The following is an 18632-nucleotide window of genomic DNA, read 5'->3' as shown; positions in this document are numbered from 1 at the left end:
ATTTGGACATAAATAACGGATTTTTTCTAACAAAACAGACATTTATTGTGGACCTGGGATTCCTGGTGTGCTTTCTGATGTAGATCATCAAAGGTAAGGGAATATTTATCATATATTTTCTTGTTTATGTTGACGCCATCTTTGCGGCTGTGGTGTTTTACTTTTGAGCGCCGTCTCAGATTATAGCGTGGGTTTCTTTTTCCGTAAAGTTGTTTTGTAATCTGACACAGCGGTTGCATTAAGGAGAGGTATATCTATAATTCCATGTGTATAACTTGTATTATCATCTATATTTATGAGTATTTCTGTTGAAACGATGTGGCTATGCAAAGTCACTTGATATTTTTGCCACTAGTGAATCTAGTCGCCTCAATGTAAACTCAGATTATTTCATATAAATATGAATTTAATCAAACAAAACATGCATGTATTGTGTAACATGAAGTCCTATGAGTGTCATCTGATGAAAATAATCGAAGGTTGGTGATTCATTTTATCTCTATTCTGGTTTTTGTGAAGCTATCTTTAGCTGGAAAAAATGGCTGTGATTATTGTGGTTTTGTGGTGACCTAACATAATCGTTTGTAGTGCCGCCCTTGTTTTTTTAGTTGATGCTTCGGTTTTAACATCTATGTTCCTGTTTCAGAAATTACTCCTCTAAGGCTATTCTGTCATCGCTTGAAAAGCCATTTGAAATCGGACACTTTGGTGGGAATAACAACAAGATTACCTTTAAAATGATATACAGTGGGGCAAAAAAAGTATTTAGTCAGCCACCAATTGTGCAAGTTCTCCCACTTAAAAAGATGAGAGAGGCCTGTAATTTGCATCATAGGTACACTTCAACTATGACAGACAAAATGAGAAAAAAAATCCAGAAAATCACATTGTGGATTTTTAATGAATTTATTTGCAAATATGGTGGAAAATAAGTATTTGGTCACCTACAAACAAGCAAATCTGGCTCTCACAGACCTGTAATTCTTCTTTTAAGAGGCTCCTCTGTCCTCCACTCGTTACCTGTATTAATGGCACCTGTTTGAACTTGTTATCAGTATAAAAGACACCTGTCCACAACCTCAAACAGTCACACTCCAAACTCCACTATGGCCAAGACCAAAGAGCTGTCAAAGGACACCAGAAACAAAATTGTAGACCTGCACCAAGGCTGGGAAGACTGAATCTCAAGGTAAGCAGCTTGGTTTGAAGAAATCAACTGTTGGAGCAATTATTAGGAAATGGAAGACATACAAGACCACTGATAATCTCCCTCGATCTGGGGCTCCACGCAAGATCTCACCCTCGTGGGGTCAAAATTATCACAAGAACGGTGAGCAAAAATCCCAGAACCACACGGGGACTTAGTGAATGACCTGCAGAGAGCTGGGACCAAAGTAACAAAAGCCTACCATCAGTAACACACTACGCCGCCAGGGACTCAAATCCTGCAATGCCAGACGTGTCCCCCTGCTTAAGCCAGTACATGTCCAGGCCCGTCTGAAGTTTGCTAGAGAGCATTTGGATGATCCAGAAGAAGATTGGGAGAATGTCATATGGTCAGATGAAACCAAATATAACTTTTTGGTTAAAAACTCAACTCGTCGTGTTGGAGGACAAAGAATGCTGAGTTGCATCCAAGAAACACCATACCTACTGTGAAGCATGGGGTGGAAACATCATGCTTTGGGGCTTTTTTCTGCAAAGGGACCAGGACGACTGATCCGTGTTAAAGGAAAAATGAATGGGCCATGTATCGTGAGATTTTGATGAAAACTCCTTCCATCAGCAAGGGCATTGAAGATGAAACGTGGCTGGGTCTTTCAGCATGACAATGATCCCAGACACGCCGCCCGGCAACGAAGGAGTGGCTTCGTAAGAAGCATTTCAAGGTCCTGGAGTGGCCTAGCCAGTCTCCAGATCTCCATAGAAAATCTTTGGAGGGAGTTGAAAGTCCGCGTTGCCCAGCAACAGCCCCAAAACATCACTGCTCTAGAGGAGATCTGCATGAGGAATGGGCCAAAATACCAGCAACAGTGTGTGAAAACCTTGTGAAACTTACAGAAAACGTTTGACCTCTGTCATTGCAACAAAGGTATATAACAAAGTATTGAGATAAACTTTTGTTATTGACCAAATACTTATTTTCCACCATAATTTGCAAATAAATTCATAAAAAATCCTACAAAGTGATTTTCTGGATTTCTTTTCTAATTTTGTCTGTCATAGTTGAAGTGTACCTATGATGAAAATTACAGGCCTCTCCATCTTTTTAAGTGGGAGAACTTGCACAATTGATGGCTGACTAAATACTTTTTTGCCCCACTGTAAGACACTGAGGAATTTTAATTATGAGATTTGTTTTTTGAATTTGGCGCCCTGCACTTCGACTGGCTGTTGTCATATCGATCCCGTTAACGGACTTCAGCCATAAGAAGTTTTAAACTTGCAAGTCGAAAGGGGATATTTCTTGCAAACCATAAAGATTGCTATTAAAAATGGGCTGGTTATTTTCCAGACTCCTTTCATCTTAGGTGGATAAGGGACTGTGTCAATCCTGTATTGCTAGAAATTTTTAGGGGTTACTTTTTAGGGCTGGTTACTCCTGTGTCTTAGATTAGGCTTCTCTCCACATTAAAAAAAGCTACCTAAAGTAAATACTTGATCACATGAACCTTACATCCAATTTAGGTGTCACGAATCCCGCTTCCTGAGTCTGTTTTTCCTGTGTTCTGTCCTGGAGTGTTTTTCCGGTGTCCTGGAACGTACCCTGTCTGGTTGCCGGGCGACGTAGCTAGTTGGGAGATCTCTGATTACCCGCACCTGTATCTCATACAGCTATCTGCACACCTGGTCCTGATCATCACCCCTCCACTTCATAAGCTCTGACCTGCCATCCATTCCCTGCCGGATCGTTAGCCATGAACAGTATGTTGTGCCAGCGTATCAGCCTCCAGTTTGATAGAGTTTGTGTTTATTGTTTTGTACGTCTTGCTTGCCTGAACTTACCTCCGTTTGTTCTGTCTACAGTCATTCACCCGGAACACTCACCCATCCCTGCCTGGTCGTCGGTGGCTTCTGTTACTCCCTTGGATCTGCCTATTCACTCCCATCAACTCACCTCCGCTGCCCGCTCCCCACCGGATCTTTCTACCTCCACGTTTAAACTTGTAAATAAATACTCACCTTCGTCCTACTCTCCTTGTCCTGGTCTGCTTCTGGGTTCGATTTTAGAAAACCGTGACATTAGGCCAGCATTATTTGTAATGGCAATTCCCTATGATACGCTATTGGTACAGGTTGAGAGCAGTTCATGATGAGTCCACATAATGTAGGTAATTGACGTTCCAGACGTAGGTCTTTAGTTGGGTGATGTTCCATTTATTGCAGATATATTGAAGATGATGAACATAAGGCCTACCGTGCACCGGGAAGAGTTGCACTCCATAATTGTTTGTGGGAATATTGTCACATCCTCTTCTGCTCCTCCCCTCCGGCGTACAACATCGCCAGAATACTAACCACCGGTCCTTGGATTCATCATTACGCACATCTGTTCATCATGATTCACACCTGGACTTCATTACTGTCATAATTTCCTCCCCTTTATATGTCACTCCCTTATGTTTTCTCACCAGTTGTTATTGTTCTTGTTTACCGGCGTGTAGCCTTATGGAATTGTCTTGTTACTGGTTTCGCTGTTTTATTAAGTGTTTCACCTGCACGTGCTTCCCGACTCACAGCTCCGTTATTACAAATATTCTCTGAAAGTCGATTGACCAAAAACTTAGATTCTCTATTTAAATAAATTACCATCTGACTGTTTCTCCAGCTTAGCATTTTGCATCCAGCACCTTAGCTAATTGTTTTTGGTGTACAGTAGATTCTACCCATATATACAGTTGAAGTCGGAAGTTTACTTACACTTAGAAAAACTCGTTTTTCAACCACTCCACAAATTTCTTGTTAACAAACTATAGTTTTGGCAAGTCGTTTAGGACATCTACTTTGTGCATGACACAAGCAATTTTTCCAACAATTGTTTATGGACAGATTATTTCACTTATATTTCACTGTATCACAATTCCAATGGGTCAGAAGTTTACATACACTGAGTTGACTGTGCCTTTAAACAGCTTGGAAAATTCCAGAAAATTATTTCATGGCTTTAGAAGCTTCTGATAGGCTAATTGACATCATTTGAGTCAATTGGAGGTGTACCTGTGGATGTATTTCAAGGCCTAACTTCAAACTCAGTGCCTCTTAGCATGACATCATGGGAAAATCAAAAGAAATCAGCCAAGACCTCAGAAAAAAAATTGTAGCCCTCCACAAGTCTGGTTCATCCTTGGGAGCAATTTCCAAATGCCTGAAGGTACCACGCTCATCTGTACAAACAATAGTACGCAAGTATAAACACAATGGTACCACGCAGCCGTCCTACCGCTCAGGAAGAGATTAACGTACTTTGGTGCGAAAAGTGCAAATCAATCCCAGAACAACAGCAAAGGACTTTGTGAAGATGCTGGAGGAAATTAGTACAAAAGTATCTATATCCACAGTAAAACGAGTCCTAATTCGACATAACCTGAAAGGCCGCTAAGCAAGGAAGAAGCCACTGCTCCAAAACTGCCATAAAAAAGCCAGACTACGGTTTGCAACTGCACATGGGGACAAAGATCATACTTTGGAGAAATGGGGATGGTCCTCTGGTCTGATGAAATAAAAATAGAACTGTTTGGCCATAATGACCATCGTTATGTTTGGAGCGATAAAGGGGGATGCTTGCAAGCCAAAGTACACCATCCCAACCGTGAAGCATGGGGGTGGCAACATCATGTTGTGGGGATGCTTTGCTGCAGGAGGGACTAGTGCACTTCACAAAATAGATGGCATCATGAGGAGTAAAATTATGTGGATATATTGAAGCAACATCTCAAGACATTAGTCAGGGAGTTAAAGCTTGGTCGCAAATGGGTCCTCCAAATGGACAATGACCCCAAGCATACTTCCAAAGTTGTGGCAAAATGGCTTAAGGACAACAAAGTCAAGGTATTGGAGTGGCCATCACAAAGCCCTGACCTCAATCCTATAGAAAATTTGTGGGCTGAACTGAAAAAGCGTGTGCGAGCAAGGAGTCCTACAAACCTGACTCCATTACACCAGCTCTGTCAGGAGGAATGGGCCAATATTCACCCAACTTATTGTGGGAAGTTTGTGGAAGGCTCCCCAAAACGTTTGACCAAAGTTAAACAATTTAAAGGCAATTCTACCAAATACTAATTGAGTGTATGTAAACTTCTGACCCACTGGGAATGTGATGAAAGAAATAAAAGCGGAAATAAATCATTCTCTCTACTATTATTCTGACATTTCACATTCTTAAAATAAAGTGGTGATCCTAACTGACCTAAAACAGGGAATTTTTACCAGGATTAAATGTCCGAAATTGTGAAAAACTGAGTTTAAATGTATTTGGCTAAGGTGTATGTAAACTTCCGAATTCAACTGTCTCATAATATACTATATATATATATTAATATACAGTGGGGAGAACAAGTATTTGCTACACTGACGATTTTGCAGGTTTTCCTACTTACAAAGCATGTAGAGGTCTGTAATTTTTATCATTGGTACACTTCAACTGTGAGAGACGGAATCTAAAAACAAAAATCCAGAAAATCACATTGTATGATTTTTAAGCAATTCCTTTGCATTTTATTGCATGACATAAGTATTTGATACATCAGAAAAGCAGAACTTAATATTTTGGTACAGAAACCTTTGTTTGCAATTACAGAGATCATACGTTTCCTGTAGTTCTTGACCAGGTTTGCACACACTGCAGCAGGGATTTTGGCCCACTCCTCCATACAGACTTCTCCAGATCCTTCAGGTTTCGGGGCTGTCGCTGGGCAATACGGACTTTCAGCTACCTCCAAAGATTTTCTATTGGGTTCAGGTCTGGAGACTGGCTAGGCCACTCCAGGACCTTGAGATGCTTCTTACGGAGAAACACCTTAGTTGCCCTGGCTGTGTGTTTTCGGGTCATTGTCATGCTGGAAGACCCAGCCACGACCCATCTTCAATGCGCTTACTGAGGGAAGGAGGTAATTGGCCAAGATCTCGCGATACATGGCCCCATCCTCCTCCCCTCAATACGGTGCAGTCGTCCTGTCCCCTTTGCAGAAAAGCATCCCCAAAGAATGAATGTTTCCTCCTCCATGCTTCACGGTTGGGATGGTGTTCTTGGGTTGTACTCATCTTCTTCTTCTCCAAACACGGCGAGTGGAGTTTAGACCAAAAAGCTCTATTTTTTGTCTCATCAGACCACATGCCTTCTCCCATTCTCCTCTGGATCATCCAGATGGTCATTGGCAAACTTCAGACGGGCCTGGACATGCGCTGGCTTGAGCAGGGGGACATTGCGTGGCGCTGCAGGATTTTAATCCATGACAGCGTAGTGGTGTTACTAATGGTTTTCTTTGAGACTGTGGTCCCAGCTCTCTTCAGGTCATTGACCAGGTCCTGCCGTGTAGTTCTGGGCTGATCCCTCACCTTCCTCATGATCATTGATGCCCCACGAGGTGAGATCTTGCATGGAGCCCAGACCGAGGGTGATTGACCGTCATCTGAACTTCTTCCATTTTCTAATAATTGCGCAACAGTTGTTGCCTTCTCACCAAGCTGCTTGCCTATTGTCCTGTAGCCCATCCCAGCCTGTGGCAGGTCTACAATTTTATCCCTGATGTCCTTACACAGCTCTCTGGTCTTGGCCATTGTGGGAGAGGTTGGAGTCTGTTTGATTGAGTGTGTGGACAGGTGTCTTTTCTACAGGTAACGAGTTCAAACAGGTGCAGTTAATACAGGTAATGAGTGGAGAACAGGAGGGCTTCTTAAAGAAAAACAACTAAGGTCTGTGAGAGCCGGAATTCTTACTGGTTGGTAGTGATCAAATACTTAGTGTCATGCAATAAAATGCAAATTAATTACTTAAAAATCATACAATGTGATTTTCTGGATTTTTGTTTTAGATTCCGTCTCTCACAGTTGAAGTGTACCTATGATAAATATTACAGACCTCTACATGCTTTGTAAGTAGGAAAACCTGCAAAATCGGCAGTGTGTCAAATACTTGTTCTCCCCACTGTATATTGAATTACAAAGCTGTAAAACATTTTCCTAAATATAACACTTCAACTTAGCAAATACCATTGGTTTAATAAAAGGATTTCAGCATGAAAACTACTTTATATTTGTATGCACTTTTATTTATTTTACTATGTCAATGTCTATTGTAAATGTTTTTGCACAAAACTGGTGGCAGTGTTGAAAAAAAGTAAATAGTTGGTTGAGTTGCAGAGTTAATTGTTGAGATGCTTTTTGAATTAATTTGGCTATTTTCTCCTGATCCATATGGTCTAGAAACTCATGGATAGTATGGACACAGACACAGAATATAAAAAAAGTAAAACATTGTTTTTGTAATTACCAAAGTTACCATTTACCAAAATGACTGAATTCCTCTAACTTTTAATTACTGTCTTCTTCTACATTGTGGCTAGATGGATAATTAAAAGATAGACTCAGCTCTGTGACATAGGCAAAGATATTTATAACTAAACTGAGAGTTTATCTGTTTTCTATGGGAGCAAATTAAGCATAGTGGGCATAACAAGCAAGGAGGTGGGCAGAGCTCAGCACAAGCTAGTGATAGCCTATTGGCGTTAGGGAACGCCTTCTCTGTAAAGTGTTTGTGAGCAATCACTCAATTCTCCCTTGCACTCATTGCAAACGACACCATTGTTTTGAAACTGGCAAATTGTCAAGTCTACAAAACTTAGTGCACTCTGTTCATAAAATATTATAGTTTTGGGAACCGAGAACTGTATTGAGAACGGGCTTTTCTTCGAACAGAAAATCAGCAGAATGTCTGCCTGGCTCCATCTCGCTCCCTACTATCACAAGGCCAGCCACTGGGCTTCATATCCTTGCCATATTTGGTGGGGAGAGGAAATTCCAACCGGATGCTTCAGATTTATAAATCCGGTGACACATCAGGCTACTTGTTCCATCTGTGACGTAGGTGAGAAGTAAACAACATAGTGGGTCAATTACCACAACTAAGAGCTTTGAAGCGCAAGCCTAAACTTCACTGTTTAGGTCCTGTACCTACCACAGTGGGAGCGAAGACTTGCATCTTGCTCATCGCAATGGGCTTGTTCGACATTGCCTCCGACAGTGCAGGCGACTGCCGACTGACTGATCTACAAATCACCTTGTATCATAAATAACGAATAATTATTATTTGTAGTTCAGTCAGTCAGCCACAATTTACCCATGATACATCACGGTTTTGATGCTCTCGAATATGGCTATCATCTGTGGTACTGCTATTTTCTGTGGTGCTGCTCGCAGCAACGTAATTTAGCTGAGTCTACCTTTAATGTAGCAGCTGGTTAGGAGAATGATCCTTGCTATCCGGTATACTTGGGACTTCCCAACTCCGACACTACCCCATTGAAGTTGAAATGTAAAGTGGTTAAAGTAAGGGTTAGGTTTAGGGTAACGGTAGGGGTTAAGGTTAGGGTTTAGGTTAATGGCGTCCCAAGGATCATGTATTGCACTGACCTTTGGAGAATTAAAGTAGCAGGTTAGGATAATTAGGAAAAGGGTTAAGCTTAGCTGAAATGCTGTACTCCATCTAGCCACAACAGTAGAAGCCATCAGTGCAGAGAACCGTCAGTATCACCACACCAGTAGTTTTGCAAACCTATGCAGGAATGAATCAATGCCGTTTGATCCACATTCACACAGTGTTAGCTTTTAGAATTTTCGTACAGTGATATCAGCACTCTGTGTGTCTCAAAAGGACAAGGTCCTACCGAGATTTGAACTCGGATCGCTGGATTCAAAGTCCAGAGTGCTATCCATTTCACCATAGGACGGGATGAAAACAGTTAAATAGGATTTTGCTGAGTAAAGGATGATCGCAGGAATATGCTATTTTCTGAATTAAGTAAACTACTGACCTGCTTGACATTTTAATTAACCAGAAAAGTATTACCTCTCAAAGTACAAAGCAACGATGTACAGTAGCTCAATAGCTAAGCTATAGAATAGAATAGAATACAACTTTATTGTCCATCCAGGATGGACATTTTTCTTTGCCATCACCTTCATTAAAATAATCACATTACACATACAGTACATTCTCACATCATACACATTTAAACCAGTCAGTCCATCATGTTGCATACACTAACAACATAGAGGACATTAATACATTCACTCACAACTGATCACTGTCTCAACTGCACTAGATAGTACATATACCGCTACAATTTACTTTGCATTTAGTAGGCCAACAGCACAAGGAACGAATGAATGTTTTAACATGTTATTCTTGGCCATGAGCATTCTGAAGCGCCGGCCAGAGGGAAGCCTCTCGAACTGAGGGTGTAGAGGGTGGGAGGGGTCGCCAATGAAAGCCAGTGCCTTCTTTATGGTTGACTTGTGGAACAGAATGCTCAAATGTGCCTGTGGTCGACCAATTACTTTGCTGGCTGTGTTAACCTCACGCTCAGATTACCATACCAGACTGTCATATTGAACGTGAGGATGCTCTCCACCAAGCTGCTGTACACCCTCTCCAGAACATCCTGGCTGACCCCAAACCCCTTTAATTTCCTGATTAAGAACAGGCTTTGGCTTGCTTTAAAAAAAATACTGTCTGCATTCTCTGTAAAACTCAGCTTGTTATCAATTTGTGGCCCTAGGTATTTAAAACACTCAACCACCTCCACTGGTTGGTCATTCAGAGACAGTGGTTGGGACATTGGTAAGTTGTTGCTGTTGATGATCAGCTCATTTTTCTTTTCCACATTGAAGTGGAAGGCACTTGACCGACACCATTCTTGAAGGTTGTTGGTCTATTTAAAATAGCTGTCCCCATCTGACGTAGCATCTTTAAAAAAGTGTCCTACCAGAGCCATGTCATCCACGAACTTGAAAAGGCTCACATTGTTTCCTCGGATCTTCATCTTTTTAGTGTAGGTAGAGAACAACAACAGTGAAAGGACACACCCCTGGGGCGCCCCTGTGTTCAGGGTCAGTTCATCAGAGAGGGCCCCATTCATGAGGACCCTCTGTGGGCGTTCAGTTAAAAAGTCCTTGATCCAACCTGTGAGACCTCTGTTGACATTCAGGTCCAGTAGTCGTTTCAGCAGTATGTGTATTTGCATTGTTTGAAAGCTGAACTAAAGTAAATAAATAAAATGTGTGCATATGATTTTGCATGTTGAAGGTGACTAGCAACCATGTTCACCAAGGTCAGGGTAGCATCCTCAGTCCCCCTCTGTGCCTTATAGGCAAACTGTAACGGGTCCAGTTGATCTGCTATGGAAAGGGTAAGGTGCTTACTAACAACCCTTTCCATGCATTTGGCCAAAAGGGGCGTGAGGGCCACAGGTTGAAAGTCATTTGGGGATTTCTTAGGCACCGGTACAATGGCCGACACCTTCCAAGATTTTGGCACTGTACAGGTGCTCAGCAGGAGTTGAGACAGTCGTGTGAGAACTCCCTTGAGCTGGTCGGCGCAAACCTTCAGTACTTTGCCCCGTAGTCCGTCTGGGCCCGGTGCTCTGTGTGGCTTAATATTTGACAAGCACGAGTCCACCTCGTTCTCTGTTATCTGGACAGGAGAGAATTTGGGGATACTCTCACATATTGGTTTACATTCGTCTTTAAATCAACAGTATCAAATCTTCCATAAAACAGTTTAGGTCGTTTACAAAGGATGAACAGTCTGCCATATTATTGTTCTCTCTTTTCCTTTCTCTTCCCATCATTGCAATAAGCCTTTCCCATGCTTGTCTTGGATTTTCTGTACAGAACCTCTGCTCCACTTTATCCTTGAAGTCCTTTTTTGAATTCCATATTTTTGACCTGAATTCATTTTCATTCTCCTTTACAGCATCATCATCTCCTTTCAGGAACGCAAACTTCCTTTCATTGAGGCACATTTTCAAGTCTTGAGACACCCAGGGCTTGTTGTTGGGAAATACTCTGACAGTTTTTGTATTAATGACAGTATCCTCACAGAACTGGATGTATGATGCAATGCTGTCTGTCAACTCGTGGGGATCTCTGCATGAGTCAAAGAACACCTCGCAGTCTGTGACATCAAAGCAATCCTTGAGCTCCTCCCTACTCTCCTCTGTCCAAACCTGAATGGATTTCTCTACAGGTTTTTTTGCGTTTCACCTGCTGCCTGTATCTCGGGAGGAGATGGATAACATTATGGTCTGATTTCCCAATGGGTGCTCTGCACTGCCTTATATGCGTCCTCTACGTTCCCATAACACTGATCCAGGATGCGAGTTGGACAGGTGACGTACTGTTGCAGAGTGGGGAGGTGTGCGGAGAGGGAGAGCGTATTAAAATCCCCAAGCACAAATACTGGCTGGTCAGTTGATCGTGAAAGCGCAGCATTGAAACAGTCTGTGATCCTGTCAGCAGCTTCCTTATTGCACATAGACCAGAATAATGGTAATTTGTCCAAACTCGAGTGGTAGATAGTGCTGGTTCCGTTTTTCTGTGCTCCGTTTTATTTACTTAACAAATAAGGAACACTCAAAATGTGCACTTATAAATCATCATTTTTTTAAAACAAAAGACAGCTGTAGACAGAAGTCAAATATCAAACATCACACATACAACTGATGTTTATCCTGAGTTCTGCAAAATAGGAAAAGTCCCAAGATATTTTATTTAGCCCGTAGTCCAGCTCTAGTGATGTCACTACATACGTCATTACCTTCTACTCAACAGACCAAGCCCATGCATACACAGCTATACAAACTTGCAAGAGAGATACAATAGTTCCAGTGTTTTATAAGGGCTCAGCAGTAAATATCCACTCCCCAAGTTGATTTACAGAGGTATGTCTGAATAGTCTCTTATCTCTTTCCCCTGCAGGGTTCTGTGTTTATCTTTGAGGTGCTTTTCTCACAGACTGTTTCTTTATAAGAGGCAGAGACTAGAAAAAAAACTGTGAAACAATTTTAAACCTTAAAAGATTATTCCTTAGTTGTTGATTTTCTCAAAATCTAAAGGCACAACCTAGATTCGAGCCAATGTATTAAGTAGTTGAACATGTTATTACTCCAACCTTGTGAATGTGACAAACTGACATGTTTTCATTTTCGTCAAAAACAAATTTATATCGAAGGAGTGCCTTTGATTTGATGGCCGGCACATATGCAGTTCGTGCGCGAGACGACTGTTAGACAGAGATACACACTGAATACAGAAGAAAGAGAGTTGAGCAGATGAGCTTCTGCATTTTTCAGCATGTTTTTACAAAAATATAGATTTAGAGTGAGATAAACTTGGATTCTTTTGGCATAACCTTCACTCCAAATCAAAACTCCAAACCCACAACCTGATTTTGGACAAAATAACATGGAATGATTCCTTCTACCAAAGATACTAATTTCCAAGCTATACAGCAAATGCTCTGGCAAACAAACAACAGAAACCTGAAAACACCATCCAACCTGGAACTGAGTGAGGCATGTTTAGTCAGAATCTACTTTTAAAGCAAAGAAGAAAAATACATTACAATTATATATTTTATAAGGACTGAATGCTAAGTCAAGGCTACCAAGCTTGCTTGGACAGAACATATCTGACTGCAGCTTCAATTAGCACTGAGGTGTGAATTGAAAGGTGTCAAAGCCCTTGAGCCCAACAATGGCAGAAGAGTTTCACAGCCTACCCCACCCAAATGCAGAGGCCTTTGAAAAAAGCTATATTAACACACTACCCCTCTGTTAAGAGGGGGGTGTTAGCGATGGGTGGAAACTCAGGATATTATTAGACAATGAGGACTCTGAGTCAGCCCATGTCAACCTGTACAAGTCTGGAAGAGTAATGGTACAGGGCAACCCCAAACAGTTTCAGCTGGACTTTCACATAATCAAAGAGATAGCTCAGCAGGATAAGCTCTCCTTTGAAAAACATACTCCCACCCCGAGCGTGTCAGACCAGACCTCTTCAATATCCAACGCCACAGACGAGCAACCCCGAGCAGAAGGTCAACCTTCCAGCACAGGGTACTACTCCCTCCTTGAAATGAAGGATAAATTAACCCAGCTGGAGGTACGGCAGGTGGAGCTGTATCAGCATGTGAACACACTCCAGTCAGCACAAAAAATAGTCCAGCTCAATAACACCCTCTTAACCAGACCCGGAGAGCTGGAGGTGGAGAGAGACATATCTTCACTGGACTGTGGTGAGACAACATGAACTGGAGAAAGAGCAGGAGCAGTAGAAGAACAAAGCACTAGAGGAGAAGGTGAAAGTGCTTGAGTAGAAGGTGAGAACGATGATGTGTGACAGAGGACAACCAATTAAAGAGCTGGCCACCCTCGCAGAGAAGCCAGTAGAACAGCTCACCTCAGACCCTGACCAAAGTCTCGACACCACAGCAGAACAGTCTACCCCAGACCATGACCATAGCCTCGACATCACAGCAGGACAGACAAATGAAGAACCCCAACAGTCCCACCCCCTCTGAGCAGCCCCCCTGTCAGCCATCCTGATAGCGCTCCTGATAACCCCCCCCACACACCCACTGAGGACATACACAAGCCACAGATTGTAATACTTATGGACTCAAATGGGAAATATATACAAGAAAATACACTTTTTCCCCAAACACAGTGTCTAAACTCTGGTGTCCAAAAACCTAGCGCACCCTAGATCTTCTGTCTCAGGACAGAAGGTCGAGGGTCACCCAGAACCAACTAGGGTCACCCAGCCACATAATAATACACACAGGCACAATGACCTGAGAACACAGGAAAGGCTGGCCACAGCGCTCAAGGGAGTGATTGAAAAAGCTTCTTCTACTTTCCCCAATGCACAAGTGGTTATCTCAAAATCACAGTCTACTTGAACAGAGCAATACTCAATCATGACTCATCAAAGCCAAAGGAACTAAATAATAATAAGAAATGCTATAGATGGAAGGAAAGTAGTTTGGAAACCTACAAAAAAACAATTAGGCAACAACAAATTGAATCCCTTTGAGACAAGTTCCTGGACAAAACGTTGCACTGTAATAGTGAAGGTGTAAACTTAGCAGTAGAAAAGCTAAACAGTATATTTGACCTCTCAGCTTCCCTATCAAATCTAAAGATGTCAAACAGAAAACCAAAGAAAATTAACACCAATGACAAATGGTTTGATGAAGAATGCAAAAACCTTAGAAAGAAATTGAGAAACTTATCCAACCAAAAACAAAGGGACCCAGAAAACCAGAGCCTACGCCTTCACTATTATTATTTGACCCTACTGGTCATCTATGAACATTTGAACATCTTGGCCATGTTCTGTTATAATCTCCACCCCGCACAGCCAGAAGAGGACTGGCCACCCCTCATAGCTTGGTTCCTCTCCAGGTTTCTTCCTAGGTTCTGGCTTTTCTAGGGAGTTTTTCCTAGCCACCGTGCTTCTACACCTACATTGCTTGCTGTTTGGGGTATTAGGCTGGGTTTCTGTACAGCACTTTGTGACATCAGCTGATGTAAGAAGGGCTTTATAAATACATTTGATTGATTGATTGACTATGGTGAAACAAAGAATACAGAAATACACTACGGAAAAAGAAGGAACAGCACATCAGAAATCAGCTCAATGTCATTGAGAATCCATAGACTCTAACGACTTCTGGGAAAATTGGAAAACACCAAACAAACAATACGAAGAGTTATCAATCCATAATGGAGATGCATGGGTAAACCACTTATCCAATCTTTTTGGCCCTATAACAAAGAACAAACAGCAAAGACATATACATGATCAAATACAAATCTTAGAATCAACTATTAAAGACTACCAGAACCCACTGGATTCTACAATGACATTGAATGAACTACAGGACAAAATACAAACCCTCCAACCCAAAAAGGCCTGTGGTGTTGATAGTATCCTCAATGAAATTATCAAATTTTCAAAGAAAATAGATTAAAAGCGAAATGAGTAGCTCTCGTCGTTGATAAACTATATATTGATAACCAGTTGTTCAGAGACACAAAGACTACTCCATGGTTATTTAAAAAATTACAAAGTTCTCATAGATGAGGAAAATAAACAATTCTAGCCCGGTTATGGATTGTAACAATACAATAAAAAAATAGAGCTTTTCTATATATCTTCACATATAACTAATTGAACACACAAGCACTAATTCACAGTGAAGATAAAAACTAAGTAAACAGGAGGCACAGTATGTGTGGATGGTGTGGTGTGTGTTTATTTTTATTTGTTATGTTTGGAAAGTTGAGTGAGTGAGTAATGAAATGGTGCATAGCCCAGAGCCAATGTATTGTTGTGAGCCGGGGTATGAGAGGGCTTTCAATGTTGTTCAGATGATGGATATACTTTTATAATGAATTATACGTCTTATTTATTTATTGTCCTATCATGGTGGAACAGTTTTAAAATAAATGATACATTTGATTTGTTATTGTCCTATCATGGGGAACTACATTTTTTAAATAAATTATATCTAATTATTTATTTATGATCCTATTTTAATGYTACGGTCCATGACCCTATAKCSTAGACACCCASCTGAATGACCCAGATACTAAGGAGAAGTCCCTAACTGTTTTATGTGCKTGCTGTAAGCGGTCTGTYTGCAGCCAAAATGAGGTCAGAGACCAAGAGCAGCACTGCCCRCTCAAGATTCTGAGCCTGCTTGGCAGGYTTGGTCCTGCAAAGCCAAAGCCCCCTAAAGGGAGAGCATACTACACAAGGAAATTCTCAAAGCTGCTAATGAGAACCTTGATGACCTTGTACCTAGCCGGTGGGGATCCCGGTGGGGTGCCCCCACACAGGCAGTGGCAGTGCTGGCAACACTAGCTGCAGTAACCCATGGGGAGGGGTTCGCCCCACTGACATTCAGAGAGGGGGTATATTATTGTGACCCTGGTGGCACAAAATCAAAGTCGGACTGCATGGAATATTGGGAATATGGTCAATACGGGTGACCGCATTGTGGGTGTTTCAGGAAGAAGGTGTACATTTGACCTCCATCATCTAGGATGTGACAATGGTAAATAAAATCTCTCAATTTTTGCCTATTTTTTTGCGCGGTCTTGCAGGCCTTCTCATGCAGTTGCAACTGCAAGTGCATTTGTAAATCAAGACCTATCTTGAGTTGGGCTCTGGGTTGGTGCAATTGTTGAGTAAGTGAGCTTATGGTTGTGTGGGGGTATGGGTTGAGTGTGTGTGGGTGTATGTGTGTATCCCACAACTGTTGCGAAGGAGCAAAATATGTTAGGGACAATAGAGGATGATCCACAGCTATATATAATACAAATCGAGGGGAGGGCGATGGAAATGCATTTGGCAGTTAATCTACTTCAATTCGGTAAATGGCACTGTGTGCTCTTTTCAAAGGATGGATCCCAGTCGGTTCAGGGCAATGGGATGCAGGGGGTCGAGGGTGGTCTGCCGGGCATTGGGATGACAACCCAACTCGGGATGAGGAGGGCTTTTAGCGGGTGGAATAGTAGGGACCAATTGGAGGTTTACTTAGTAGAAATGCAAATATCATGGTACAGCTATATAGACACTCAATCATCATGTTACTTTTTAATGGTACGTTTACAAACATATATTTTGATAAAAATAATTGAAAGTTGTGTCTCATTATGATAGGTGGTGAAATAAGTATAGCCAGTTACAATTGTAATGGCCTAGCAGATAATAAGAAAAGACAATCAGTATTTACCTGGCTAAAAGAGAAGGAATATAATATCTATTGTTTACAGGAAACCCATTCAACAGTTTTAGATGAAGTTGTGGAAAAAGAACTGGGGGGGCGAAATATACTTCTCCCATGGGCAAAGAAATTCAAAAGGGGTGATGGATCAAAATTATTGTTAATTAAAACCAAATGCGCAAATTGTCCAAACAGATCCTCAAGGTAGATGGATTATTTTAAATATGTTATTGGACAATAAACAGATATGGCTTATTAACCTATACGGTCCGAATAATGATGATCCAAGCTTCTTTGAAAATATATATAAGAATTTATCAACTCTACAAGCAACACTAGACTCTTATTATGGTGGGAGATTTTAATAAGGTCTTAAATACCTCTATTGACCGGAAAGGAAATCACACTACAAACTATCACCCTCAGGCACTTAAGGAAATCATGAATATCATGGATATATTGGAATTAGTGGATATATGGAGACTCAAATACCCTGACCTAGTGAGATATACATGGCGGAGGGTTAATCAAGCTAGTCGTCTTGACTACTTTCTTATACCATTCTCTCTGGCACCAAAAGTTTAAAAAGTGTTGATAGGGGACAGAATGCGGTCGGATCATCACATAATTGGCATATATATTACTCTTACAGAATTTCCACGTGGGCGAGGATATTGGAAATTTAATCAAAGTCTACTAGATGATAAATTGTTTAGAACTAGGACAGAAGAATTTATAACTGACTTTTTCAGACAGCAGATCCCCTTATTGTATGGGCCACTTTTAAATGTGCCTTTAGAGGCAATGCAATTCAGTACTCATCTATAAAACAAAAGCAATTTAGATCAAGAGTCCATATTAACAAAGGAAATTGAAGGACTAACAGTACAGTTAGATAGCAATAAAAACGGTACTATAGAGGCACAGAATAAGTTAGAGGAAAAACAAAAAGAAATGGAGGAACTTATTCAAGAAAGATCCAGTGTAATATATTATAAAAATAAAGCGAACTGGATGGAATATGGGGAAAAATGCACCAAATTCTTTTTCAATCTTCAATATAGAAATGCTACCAAAAAAAATGTATTAAAACTTGTTACAAATGATGGAGTCACGCATGATTCACCAAATMATATTTTGAAAGAGGAAGTAAAGTACTTGTATATGTTTTCGTTTCAGGCTCCTCCATCTCCACTAACTGAAACTAATTGTATGGATTTTTTTCCTAATAATAATGTAAAATTAACATCTGTACAGAAAGACTCATGCGAAGTTCAAATTACAGAGGAGGAACTGCTTGATGCAATTGGGGCCTTTAAGGATGGGAAAACTCCAGGGCTGGATGGCATACCAGTGGAAGTATACAAAACCTTTTTTGATATACTCAAAGGACCATTATTAGCTTGTTTTAACCACTCCTATATAAATGGTAGATTATCAGACACGCAACAAGAAGGTCTGATATCATTATTACTGAAACAGGACCCAAGTGGTAATTATATAAAGATCCAGCCAATTATAAAAATTGGGAGACCTCTTACACTTCAGTGTTGTGATGCAAAATCCTAGCAAAATGCTTGGCGCATAGAATTAAAAAAGTATTGTCAGATATTATTCATCCTAATCAGACAGGTTTTTACATGGACGATACATTGGAGATAATATAAGACAAGTACTGGAAACAATAGAACACTATGAAATATCGGGACACCAGGCCTGTTTTCATACAGTAGTGATTTTAAAAGGCTTTTGTTAAAGTACGACTGGAGTTTATATATAAATGCCTAGAACATTTCAATTTTGGGGAATCTTTTATAAAATGGGTTAAGTTATGTAT

The sequence above is a fragment of the Salvelinus sp. IW2-2015 genome, linkage group LG17 (genome assembly GCF_002910315.2).
Source record: "Salvelinus sp. IW2-2015 linkage group LG17, ASM291031v2, whole genome shotgun sequence".
In the NCBI taxonomy this organism is placed as follows: domain Eukaryota; kingdom Metazoa; phylum Chordata; class Actinopteri; order Salmoniformes; family Salmonidae; genus Salvelinus; species Salvelinus sp. IW2-2015.
Note: the sequence above shows the minus strand (reverse complement) of the source record.